This window comes from Crinia signifera, chromosome 6, assembly GCF_055691185.1.
Source record: "Crinia signifera chromosome 6, ASM5569118v1, whole genome shotgun sequence".
Taxonomy (NCBI): Eukaryota; Metazoa; Chordata; class Amphibia; order Anura; family Myobatrachidae; genus Crinia; species Crinia signifera.
Window position 1 is genome coordinate 120,528,593 of NC_139222.1, and position 12,530 is coordinate 120,541,122.

Consider the following 12,530-nt stretch of genomic DNA (forward strand, 5'->3'; position numbering starts at 1 on the left):
GCAGGGGTAGCCAACTCCAGTCCTCGAGAGCTACCAACAATTAATGTTTTCCAGATCTCCTCACGAATCACAAGTGAAGTAATTAGCACCACCTGTGGATCTTTCAAATTTGTGTTAATCAGTAATGAGTGCACCTGTGCAGCAGCTAGGTTGTCTGGAAAATGTGGACTGTTGGTAGCTCTCGAGGACTGGAGTTGGCTACCACTGCTCTAGGTTGCCGTTATACAAAAACGTTTGGGAATCACCGAATTACCGGTTTCCTTGAACTGCAGCTGTAACCATTTTGAAGTTAAAAATCGGAAAAGTACCGGGTTATAGATTCAGAGCTGGCCCTAGCCTAAATGATGCCCTAGGCAAGATTTTGGCTGGTGCCCCCTAGCACCGCCACTAGTTCCGCCTCTGACCCTGCTCCCCTTTCCCAGCACCATCAACCCTCATCATAGCAGTCATCATTTTGATGCTCCTACTTGCAATATTTTGAATAGAAACAGTGCACACATTCGGTGCGCAGCCCAAACAGGGGTGTGTTCTTGCTGGGAAGGGGCATGGCCACACAATAGTACCCCCAATTCAAATTATGCCACACAGTTGTGTGGCATTATATCATACGATGGTGTCGCTTATTCACGTTACATCACACAGTAGTACCACTCCTGATTAGGCTCCTGATTGGCCTGCTAGGCGGCCAATAGAATTCAGTCTGAGGAGAGGCGCCGAATATGAAACATCTCAGCATCTCTCCTCAGCGCGATGCAGAGACAGCGGAGACAGCGGGGAGCGCCGACAGCTGTGAAGATTACCTGGATTACGTCGGATCAAGAGAAGACTTCTTCAGCGCAGGACCAGGTGAGTAGGATTTCCTTCCACAGCTCCAACATGGATTTCTTCGGACCCGGACACCGCCATGGACCTGGAGGACGACACGGACCGTCGACATGGACCTGGAGGACGACGCAGACAGCCGATATGGACCTGGAGGACGACACAGGACATCAGGACCAGGGCTACCTACGGGATCAAGAAAGGTAAGTATCAGTATGTATGTAATGTGTGTATTAAACTTTTATTTAAAATGGGTGTCAGTGTGTTTTATTTAACTATTTTTTTAACTGTGGCACTACAAGACCCAGCGGGCCCTTTAATGCCCAGCAGGCTGGGACTTGTGGTTCTCCAAGTCCCAGCTTGCTGGGGAGGCTTGCTGGCACTTGTAGTGCCACAGTAAAAAACAATAGTTTGTTCTATTTTTTACACCGCTATCAGCTTGATGCCCACCGCCCAGGGGCATCGAGGACAGCACCAGGCTTCAGCCTGGTCAGGTAAGTCCTGGAGGGGGGGACCCCTTTATTGGGGGGGTCCCCACTCCCCCAGGGCCCCTGGCCAGGCTGACTGGTCGGTAGGGTTAATGCTTTGGCCGGGGGGACTTGCATAAAAAGTCTCCCCCCGGCTGTGGCATTACCCTGCTGGCTGGTTTTGCCTGGGGCTGGTTCTTAAAATACGGGGGACCCCTAGTCATTTTGTCCCCCGTATTTTGGGAACCAGCCCCAGAGCAGGAGTCTGGGGCTGGTTGTTAAAAATCAGGGAACCCCTATTTGTCGGGTTCCCTGATTTTTAATTACCGGCTCCAGCCTCTGTCAGCCTGGTGCTGGTTTCGGCTGTGGGGGGGACCCCACGCCGTTTTTTTTTTTATTTATTTAATTTTTCTATTTTTTTACACTGCAGCCTGCACGGATCTGACTGATCCGTGCAGGCTAAAACGCAAATACGACATGAAAATGGTGTTCTATTTTCCTGTCGTATTTGCGTGGGTGTTTTACACCACTAAGCAGCCGTATTATCAGTACGGCTGCTTAGTAAATCAGAAACCACCATTCTTTTGAATGGTGATTTCTGTCGTATTCTATCGATGGTGTAGACATTCGTATTTGTAAATACAAATACGAATGTTCCATCTTTAGGACTACGAATTGTTGTATTTTTGGGATTGTAAATCCCGAAAATACAAATTCGTAAAAAAAAGGTGTATTTCTCCCTACGAATACACCTTTTTTCTACGAATCCATTTTGGTAAATGTCCCCCTTAAGATCAGCTTTTGTCTTAGTTTACTGATACTTTACTATTAAACCAATGATTTTAGAAATGTGTTTAATGTAGTTACAGTCAGATCTGTTATGTGCCAATAGAAACTGCACAGCTTAGCAAACAAATTTATACCCTTCACTCTTGCAAGCAATGTAGTAAACATAGTAAACATCCAGCTGTCAGGGAAGCTGGATTTGTAACTTCCATAAGAACAGTGCTTTGCTGCCCCCTGGTGTGAAGAAATAAAACTGACACTATGCTGTAAAACCTGAATGTAGTACCCTTTGTCAGATGTAAAGCATTGCCAGCCCTAATTAATTTCACACCCTAGGCAGGCCCGGCAATAGAAATCTTGGGCCCCGGAACACTGATATCTCTGGGGCCAACGCTGCATGTGTATTTTTATTACATTGCATATTGATTGTATTTTTTTATTATTAGAAATAAACAGATACTTAATATTCACTATGCAATATAATAAGGAAAGGGCAGATTGGAGGGCACAGCATTGTGGTCTGGTGCGATTTGTGATGTCACTAAACTAATTAGTATGGGTAGCCAGACAAGTAACTAGGCAGCCATGCTTACAGCCCCTGAGTCCCTCAAACATACTTGCATTCTTTTGAAAACTAGTTTCAAGGAGATTATAGTTGGTAGTAAAATTTTGCAGAGCCCCATTGAGGGGGCATGTCATGCTCCTCCCAAAGGACGTGTCTTGTTCCATATATGGAGAGATTGTGAAAAAATATTGTGAACGTGGCACCTGGAAGTGTGTGTGTGTACTGCTACATCTGAGAGGAATATTTTTAAATGAATTATATTCAAATGTAAATAAGCCCCAAAGCAGTTAGTAAGAGCTACTATACTTGCCAAAGTGCTGGGAAATAGTGCAGATGATTCCGTGTAACTGTATCTATCTCTCATTCCTTTTTTTCCCCAAAAAAGTAACAGTGTAATGTGGGCTAGGTGAAATGAGGGAGATTGCTAGACTAATGAGGGAGAGAGGGAGAGTGCTGCTATTTCAGGGAGTCTCCTGCAGAATGCAGGAGGGTAGGTAACCATGCCCTCAAACCCTTGGGGCCCCTCAACCCGTTGGGGCCCAGTACGAGTGTCCCCCTTGACCCTCCTGTTGCCTGCCCTGGCCCTAGGCCAGATTATGGTAGGTGCCCTATAGCACCTCTGCTAGTTCCACCTCTGACCTATCATCCAGCAACACTTAGTACCCCTTACCCATAGCAATCCTCATCCACAGAGCCATAATTAGACATTGTGCTGCCCTGCGCTATCAGGAGCATTGGCTCCCCAACCGCCCCATATTTTAAATTGGCATAGCGTGTGATCACACATTAGTACCCCAAATTCAATTTACGCCACACAGCACACAGCAAACAATAATTCCCTTATTCACATATAGTAGTGTTTCTTAGTCACATTAACCCACACAGTAGTGCCTCTTATCTGAGTTACTTCACACAGTATTGTCCGTTCTTTAGCTTACACCATACCGTATTGCTCCTTATTCATATTACACCCAGGGGCAGAGCGGGGGCGGAGCCGGCAGAGCACGAGCTCCGGGTGCAGAAAGTTTACAGGGAGTCGCACACCGCAACTTCTGCCCTGTGTGTCATCCACCCGCTTTCTTATGTGTCCTGATGGTGTGTTATATAGTATGTAATGGACATCACGATGTGTGGCACAATGTTTAATAGGCATTACGGTTTGTTATATAGTATGTACTGGGCATTACAGATTGTTATATAGTATATGTGTAATTGGCATTACGGCATGTGGCTTTATGTGTAATGGGTATCACGGTGTGTGGTATAATGTGTGATGCCATGCCTCTTTTCTATTAGGCCACACCCCTTTTTCATCACGTGGAAGGGCCCCGTCTGCTACAAGTCGGGGGAGAGGTGGGGGCGCTAAACATGCCTTTGCTCCGGGCACTGTGGCACCTAGCTACACCACTGATTACACCACACAGAAGTGTCCATTTTACTTGTTAACCTATGCAGTAGTGTGCCTTATTCACATATCATACAGAATGCAATTTTATACACTATAGAATGGTGATGGTTGGCCAGTGAATAATAAAATAAATGTTATTTATATATATAGAGAGAGAGAGAGAGACACAGAGAGAAAGGTAGCGGTCCGGCACTCCTCTTTGGATAGTTTGTACCCCCGCTGCCTTCCGGATATATCCAATAGTAGAAATAGAAGCAGACAGTGGCACTCGGTGGATATTTTCAACTCTGTATTTGCAGGTGACCAAAACCAAAGTTTCGGGGCTGGCACGCCCCTTTGTCAAGGTGTGAGGTGACCACGTTTCGGGGCTGGCACACCTTGACAAAGGGGCGTGCCAGCCCCGAAACGTTGGTTTTGGTCACCTGCAAACACAGAGTTGAAAAATCCCACCGAGTGCCGCTGTCTGCTTCTATTTCTACTATATATATATATATATATATATATATATATATATATATATATATATATATATATATATATATATATATATAGAACTGGAAGCTGGACAGCACTCCAATGTACAAGGGTAACCTTGCTCCGGTGCCTTCCAAGGACCTGTTATGGTCCTAATATGTAGTTTTGTGAATAGGCGGCACTCGAAGAAATAAAACACAACGGCAGGTGTAAAGTGGATCAAACGTTTTCGATGTATTTAGAACATCTTCATCAGGATACATTTACAGAGTGAACAACGTCAATATATAGACTATCACCATATCACGTGTGGCTACCAGTCGCCACACACCGTGTCATTGCGCACCGTGATGATGCCTCCGGTGTACGGTTGCCATAGCAACCCGTTATAAACATTGTGCAATCAATGTGAACAAAATACTGTGCAAGAAATCAAAAGGGAAAACATGGAAAAAATATACAATATATACAATGGACATACAACAAAAAAATTAGTTCCACTGAACTAAGATACATAATGATAAACGTGTACAAGTAGCAACATCGCTGTAATGCAAATTAAACATATTATAATCATATTATAATCAATGATAAATGAGCCCAGCGTCAGAGGCTGTTATGCTGAGTGGCAACGGAACCGGTAACGCCGGTGTAAGCCACAGAACACGTTTCAAATGGCAACATGAGAGCAAAAAAAGTAACAATGATATAATCAGAAACAAGTATATTGATACTGAAGTATATTGACCAAGGATACTCAAAGAAAGCAGTACAGGCCTGCCTGTACTGCTTTCTTTGAGTATCCTTGGTCAATATACTTCAGTATCAATATACTTGTTTCTGATTATATCATTGTTACTTTTTTTGCTCTCATGTTGCCATTTGAAACGTGTTCTGTGGCTTACACCGGCGTTACCGGTTCCGTTGCCACTCAGCATAACAGCCTCTGACGCTGGGCTCATTTATCATTGATTATAATATGATTATAATATGTTTAATTTGCATTACAGCGATGTTGCTACTTGTACACGTTTATCATTATGTATCTTAGTTCAGTGGAACTAATTTTTTTGTTGTATGTCCATTGTATATATTGTATATTTTTTCCATGTTTTCCCTTTTGATTTCTTGCACAGTATTTTGTTCACATTGATTGCACAATGTTTATAACGGGTTGCTATGGCAACCGTACACCGGAGGCATCATCACGGTGCGCAATGACACGGTGTGTGGCGACTGGTAGCCACACGTGATATGGTGATAGTCTATATATTGACGTTGTTCACTCTGTAAATGTATCCTGATGAAGATGTTCTAAATACATCGAAAACGTTTGATCCACTTTACACCTGCCGTTGTGTTTTATTTCTTCGAGTGCCGCCTATTCACAAAACTATATATATATATATATATATATATATATATATATATATATATATATATATATATATAGTATTTAAAATAAAGGGAAATAGCTCTAATGACCAATGTCAAATTTAAAATATGCAACTTAATTAGTCATTTAGCCATTTACAGAGAATAAAGCAATAAAAACAAGTTAGAAAAACAAGCAATAAACAATAAAATTTTCATATATATAGGGAACTGTAAAATTCAGAGATGGAACTACCGGCGCTGCAGCCGGAGCCCGCGGCATTGAAAGGGCCCACATGACAATGGGCCTTCAAAGCCTGCGGTGGCTTGGGGAGCAGGCACCTGCACCTGCAGCGCTCAAAACATACCACATTCTGTGGACTATGCATGCGTGAGCCCAGGTGCGACCAGTGCGGAGCTTGACGCACTACAGACAGGCAGCCTCACCAGCCAACAGGGCATGCGATTGGTCAGGTGTACCAAATCGCAGGCATGGGAAGATGACCCCAGAGCGCATCTCTCCAGAGACTGCTGTGGTGGATCCCTTTCCCCTGCTGCCTTGCATGTACAGTAAGAAGCCATAGCCAGCCAGACATCCTGGAGGTGGATCGTGCTATAGAGGAGCTGCTGTCACGCTAGCAGTAGCACCAGCTGGAGTGTAACGGAGGCTAGGTGCCTTGATGTAAGGTTTTTGCATAGAGGACAGAAGGGAGAGATGCAATTGGATAAAAGAAAACCAGTTTTAATAAAGATACTGCGATACAGAAGATGAACTGTGGCACAAAGGTAATACTGAAGATATGAAATAACCAGAGTCAATGATATATAAAACGGTACTCTTTACCTAGATGGGCGCCAGCGATTGAAATCGCGGGCGTCGGGGGTAAAAATCGCGGTCATCGCGGGTAAATCGGGATGCCCGCGATGCCCGCGATTTTCCCATAGGGAACAATGTTAAAAAGGCTGATTGACCGCGATTTTACTGTTAAATGCCTCAATGGACCCGATTTGGCCATAGGAATCAATGTTAAATGGGCCACAGAGCCCAAATAGGCACAATTAACCCTTAAATGTCCCCCCCAATTTTTAACGCCACCCCACGATCCACGCCAACCCGAAGCGTGGCGAGCGCAGCGAGCCCGCGAGGGGCGGCGGTACGCGTCCTCCGACCTTTTCATGCCCTACTATCCACTAGGGCGTGGAGTGAGAATAGAATAGTGTGGCGAGCGCAGCGAGCCACCGAGCCCGAAGCGTGGCGAGCGCAGCAAGCCCCGCGAGGGGACGCGGATACCTTCACAGGTAGAGGCGTCCCCTCGCGGGCTTCACAGGTGTCGGCGTCGCCACGGACACCTGTGAAGCCCGCGAGGGGACGCGTATAACTGTGAAGGTATCCGCGTCCGCTCGCCACGCTTCGGGCTCGGTGGCTCGCTGCGCTCGCCACACTATTATATTCTCACTCCACGCCCTAGTGGATAGTAGGGCATGAAAAGGTCGGAGGACGCGTACCGCCGCCCCTCGCGGGCTCGCTGCGTTCGCCACGCTTCGGGTTGGCGTGGATCGTGGGGTGGCGTTAAAAATTTGGGGGGACATTTAAGGGTTAATGGGCTCTGTGGCCCATTTAACATTGATTCCTATGGCCAAATCGGGTCCATTGAGCCATTTAACAGTAAAATCGGGTCCATCGGGCCTTTTAACATTGATTCCTATGGTAAATCGGGAGCATCACGTCGCGGGCATCGCGGGTACATTTATGGCCGGCCGCGACGCGACCGACACGATTTCCATGTTTAACATGGGTTTCAATGGGAAATCGCGGGCATCGCGTCGGTCGCGTCGCGGCCAGACATAAATGTACCCGCGATGACCGCGACGGGCGCCCAACTAAGTAAAGAGTACCTATAAAACTTATTGTAAAGTTCGTAGTGGATGGATAACGAGGTTGAAAACTGAAGATGACAGTTTGGTAGATTTGAAGAATAAACGTAAACTTGAATAGTTGATTTGAAGGATTTACTTGAAGAGATGATTAAATTGAAGATTGAATGAAAGATTGGATGATTGAATGGTTGAACAATTGGGGATTGGATGGTTGATAGGATGAATCCGGGAAGTATTGCAGCAGGCCTGAGTAGCTGTGACCAGGGAGAGTTGCAGTGGAAGTAACCGTCAGGTGTGGAAAGGGTGATCCCCTTTGGGGGGCTAACCTTGTCCGGACCGTAGAGGCGGCAGCAGGGTTCTGCAGGTGAATGGACTTCACAGCAGGCGACCAGGAATGGATTCAGTCTGGAGATAGCTGACACTCAGCAGCGCTTTCAGCAGGAGTGGGAATAAGATGCCTAGGGAACGGACATCATTGTACTGACTGCCTGTTTGGCCCAGCTGGTCAGTATTTAAAAGGAGAGCTGCACTGCAATTGGCTGAAGGTAATTGGTAGTGCAGCCTGGTTGGAGAAACCAACAAGATGGCCGCCGCCAGGGAAGGCGACAGGTTTCAGAACCAGGAAGTGTGTGCAGTACACTCCAGGCAGCGTGTCCAGCAAGGCCCAGGCAGAGTTCACAGCATCATGGCGCCTCAGTGTGGGAGGCATGGGTGGCAGACATGGTGGTCGTGACAGCTGCTTTGTCATGCTATGGAAGATTGACCTGTAGCACGAAAACTGTAAGTGTGTGTGTTGTTTTTTCACAGACGTGAAAAATGAAAAGGACCAAATACTAGTACCACAATTACTATATATAAAGTTTGTTGTTTAAAGTCTCATGGTTAGCAAACCTATATCACACTGATATAATGTAGGGTTCTATTGGCATGTCAGCTAGCTACTTTGCGAACAGTCACATACAGAATGTATTATGTTTGACAGTTTTGTTATATCTGACTATTGGGTAACCAGTTCAAATGACCCTCAAAATATATAAGGGGCAATACAGTGTGTAGTGTATAGTGTAAGTGGCATTACGGTGTGTGGTGTATAGTGTAAGTGGTACTGTGTGTGGCTTATAGTGTATGGGGCATTATGGTATGTGGTGTAAAAATCCGTGGGCCATAATGTGAATTTTAGCTCAATCCGTAGGGCATAATGTGAATTTAAGCTCAAACCGTGTGGAATAATGTGAATTCTGGCTCAATCCATGTGAATCTTGGCTTACTCAATGTGGTATAATGTGAATATTGACTTATTCTGTGTGGATTTTGGCTCAATCCTTGTGGCATTATGTGAATTGTGTCTCAATCTATGTGGCATCCATGTGAATTTTGGCTCATTCCATGGGTCATAATGTGAATTTTGACTCATTCAGTGGGGCATAATGTGATTTTTGGCTCATTCCATTTGGAACACAACACAGGGGGGTCTACTATTGTGTATAAGAGGTACATGGTGTGGTACACTACACTCAAGGACACGCCCATTTTGAGTGGCCACATCCCCTTTTCCGAAGTGCAAACTACAGCCTTCAGTTTCCATACCCACACTTCAACCACTGGTCTATATATTATGGTGGTCATAAAGATAAAGGGTGACTGCTTTCCACTGGGATGGAAAGGAGCATAATACATGTTTGCACAAGGTGACAAAAAGGCTACATCCACCCCTGGAGAGGTCTCCTCTCTCTCAGAGACCACAAGGCTCTTTTCCTCTTACCGCAGCAAACTAGGGATCTGAAATCACAATCTGTTGACCACTGTGCTGTACCATCCGACACATTCCTTACAGAACACCAGGCATGTCCAAAATCTGGCCCTCCAGCTGTTGTGAAACTACACATCCCAGCATGCCTTACCATAGTTTTAGTATTCCCTAATAGCAAAACTGTGGCAAGGCATGATGGGACTTGTAGTTTCATAACAGCTGGAGGGCCATAGTTTGGACATGCCTGCTCTACACAGTGCATCAGTATTTATTCATGTACAATGCAGAATACTCTTCCGTCAAATGGTACATAAATAAATACTGATACCCTGTGTGCCCCGCGGTGATGCCTTTTCTCTGGTCACACATGAAGAGTCTCTACTTTGGGATTCGTTGCACTGTCACAATAATCATGAATCATAATAAAATAAGGCCCATACATGGGAAGATAGGATTTAGGTGGACAGCCATTAGGTAGACTAGTCTCAGTCGACAGGAAAAATGTAAACACAGGAATACGGTCAACATGGTCAAAAGGTCTTCACAAGCAAAAGGTCGACCTAAGTTTTACATAGGTTTTTTTGTGTGTCTATGTCAACATGGACCCCAAATATTGTAACATGTACTCTCACAGGCTTTGCCCACTTTATTTATTTATTTTATTTTTTAACAGGTTCTGTGGCGGCGGGGGAAGCGGAGGTCGGAGGCGGGGAGCTCCATTACCACGGGGCGCGCGAGTCTCGTGCGTGCGCCCCCGGGAGGGAGCTGGCGGCTGGCGTGGGCTGGCAATAATTTCGCCAGCCCCTGCCTGAATGAGCCTGGCTCCATCTGTATTCCGAAGCGCTTTACAGAGCATAGTTATGAGCAAAGACACATACCGAATTACAGTACAAGACAGTTTAGGACAAGTACATGGTAAATATGGATAGTTGCATCAGAGGACAGAACACTGCAGCAATCAGAGTGGCAGTGGTTTATATATTCTAAGAAAGGCACATGAGGAGAGAGGGCCCTGCTCGTGAGAGCTTACATTCTAAAGGGGGGGTTAGACAGACAGGGGTGACACAGAAGGGGAAGAAGTGAGCATTAACAGGTTAGGATGAGAGATGGTCGGGTTTTATGCAGGAGGGTGGGAAGAGGTCAGCTTAGTCTTTGATATTTTGGGGGAAATTTACTAAAGGAAATTTGTAAAAAAATAGGTGTATTTGTATCCAAAAATACACTTATTTTTGACATTTACTATCCAGAAAATACGGCAATTTGTATTCGTATTGATGTGCTATCAATACGAATACGAATTGCCGTATTATCGGATAGTAAATGTCAAAAATAAGTGTATTTCTGGATACAAATACACCTATTTTTTTACAAATTTCCTTTAGTAAATTTCCCCCTTTAAGTCTAAAAAAGCGCTGGGTCATCCAAGAGTAGACAGCAGAGAGACAGTTGGAGATATGAGTGAGGATAGTGGGAGAGAGATCAGGGAAGGAGCGGTAGATTTCAGTGGGTACTTATGTATTATCTGGGCTGCCGATTTTTTGATTGTAAGCCTTAACTTAAGGCATACATTCAGATGCGATGCGATGGGATATCGCATCGCATCGCATACGACCATATCGCATGCGATGCGATGCGATGAACCGATTTTTCCATAGGATTCAATGTTAAAATGGACTGAGTCCATTTTAACATGGAATTCAATGGAAAAATGGGTTCTTTTCATACCCCTACTATCCAAGTGGGCATGGAGTTGGATATAAACCTGTGGCGAGCGTAGCGAGCCACCGAGCCCGAAGCATGGCGAGCGAAGCAAGCCCCGCGAGGGGACGGTATTCTGTGTCCCCTCTCGGGGCTCGCTACACTCGCCACAGGTTTATATCCAACTCCATGCCCACTTGGATAGTAGGGGTATGAAAAGGACCCCTTTTCCCATTGAATTCCATGTTAAAATGGACTCAGTCCATTTTAACATTGAATCCTAAGGAAAAATCGGGTCCATCGCATCGCATCGCATGCGATATGGTCGGATGCGATGCGATGGACCCGATTTCAAAATCGGCAGCCCAGTTAGTACATAAGGACCTTTCAGTGTTATCAGCATAGATGTGATAGTGGAAGTCGAGTGAGCAAATAAGGACGAATTGTGAAAAACTCATATTGGCTTTTTCATGTGACAACCATTCTCATTTCGACCTATTGCATGTTTGTAATGTGAATATAGTGCCTGTTGACCTTTTCACCATGTTGATCTTTTGCCTGTAGACCAACAGTTGTCGACATAGTGATTGTCAATCTAATTACTGTCATCCTTTCAACCGGAACCACTATTAACTGAGCCTGCCAGTCTATAATGGAAATATATATATATATATATATATATATATATATATATATATATAAATAAAAGGACTGCTGGATAAGCCCTTTTAGCAGCACCCAAATGACATTAGTTCAGGTAAATTGTCTGTATTGGTGAGTACTCACATCCCCAAATAGATGTTGTAAATGAGAATTTTGTTGGATGGTTCCGTTAAGACGTCTCCCTCTGGCCACACAGTCACTCACTTGAACTGTCCCCCCGGACATCAGGTCACACAGCCACTCACCTAAACGTTCCCCCCAAGGCCAAAAAGCCCCTCTCCTCAGACCACACAGCTCCTCACCTAACCCCTTCCTCAGACCACACAGCTCCTACCTTAAACTGCCCTCAGTCTTCCTCAGACCACACAGCTCCTTACCTGAACTGTCAATAGTTTATCATAGCTTCAGAGATGGAGCCAGAGCAGAGTGGTACCCCTGCAGCAGTGCCGTGGCTCCATACCACTTTAACCTACAAACCATGCATTTTTGTGTGTGCCACAGGGCTGTGTGTCACCAACATGACCGCGGCATGCATTGCGACATTGGACCCTTGCAGGGGTGTCAATCATGGTTCACGTCTACAATTCCATGGACTCAAACAATGACACTAATATAACAAGTAAACAATAACAGTGCGCATAAACT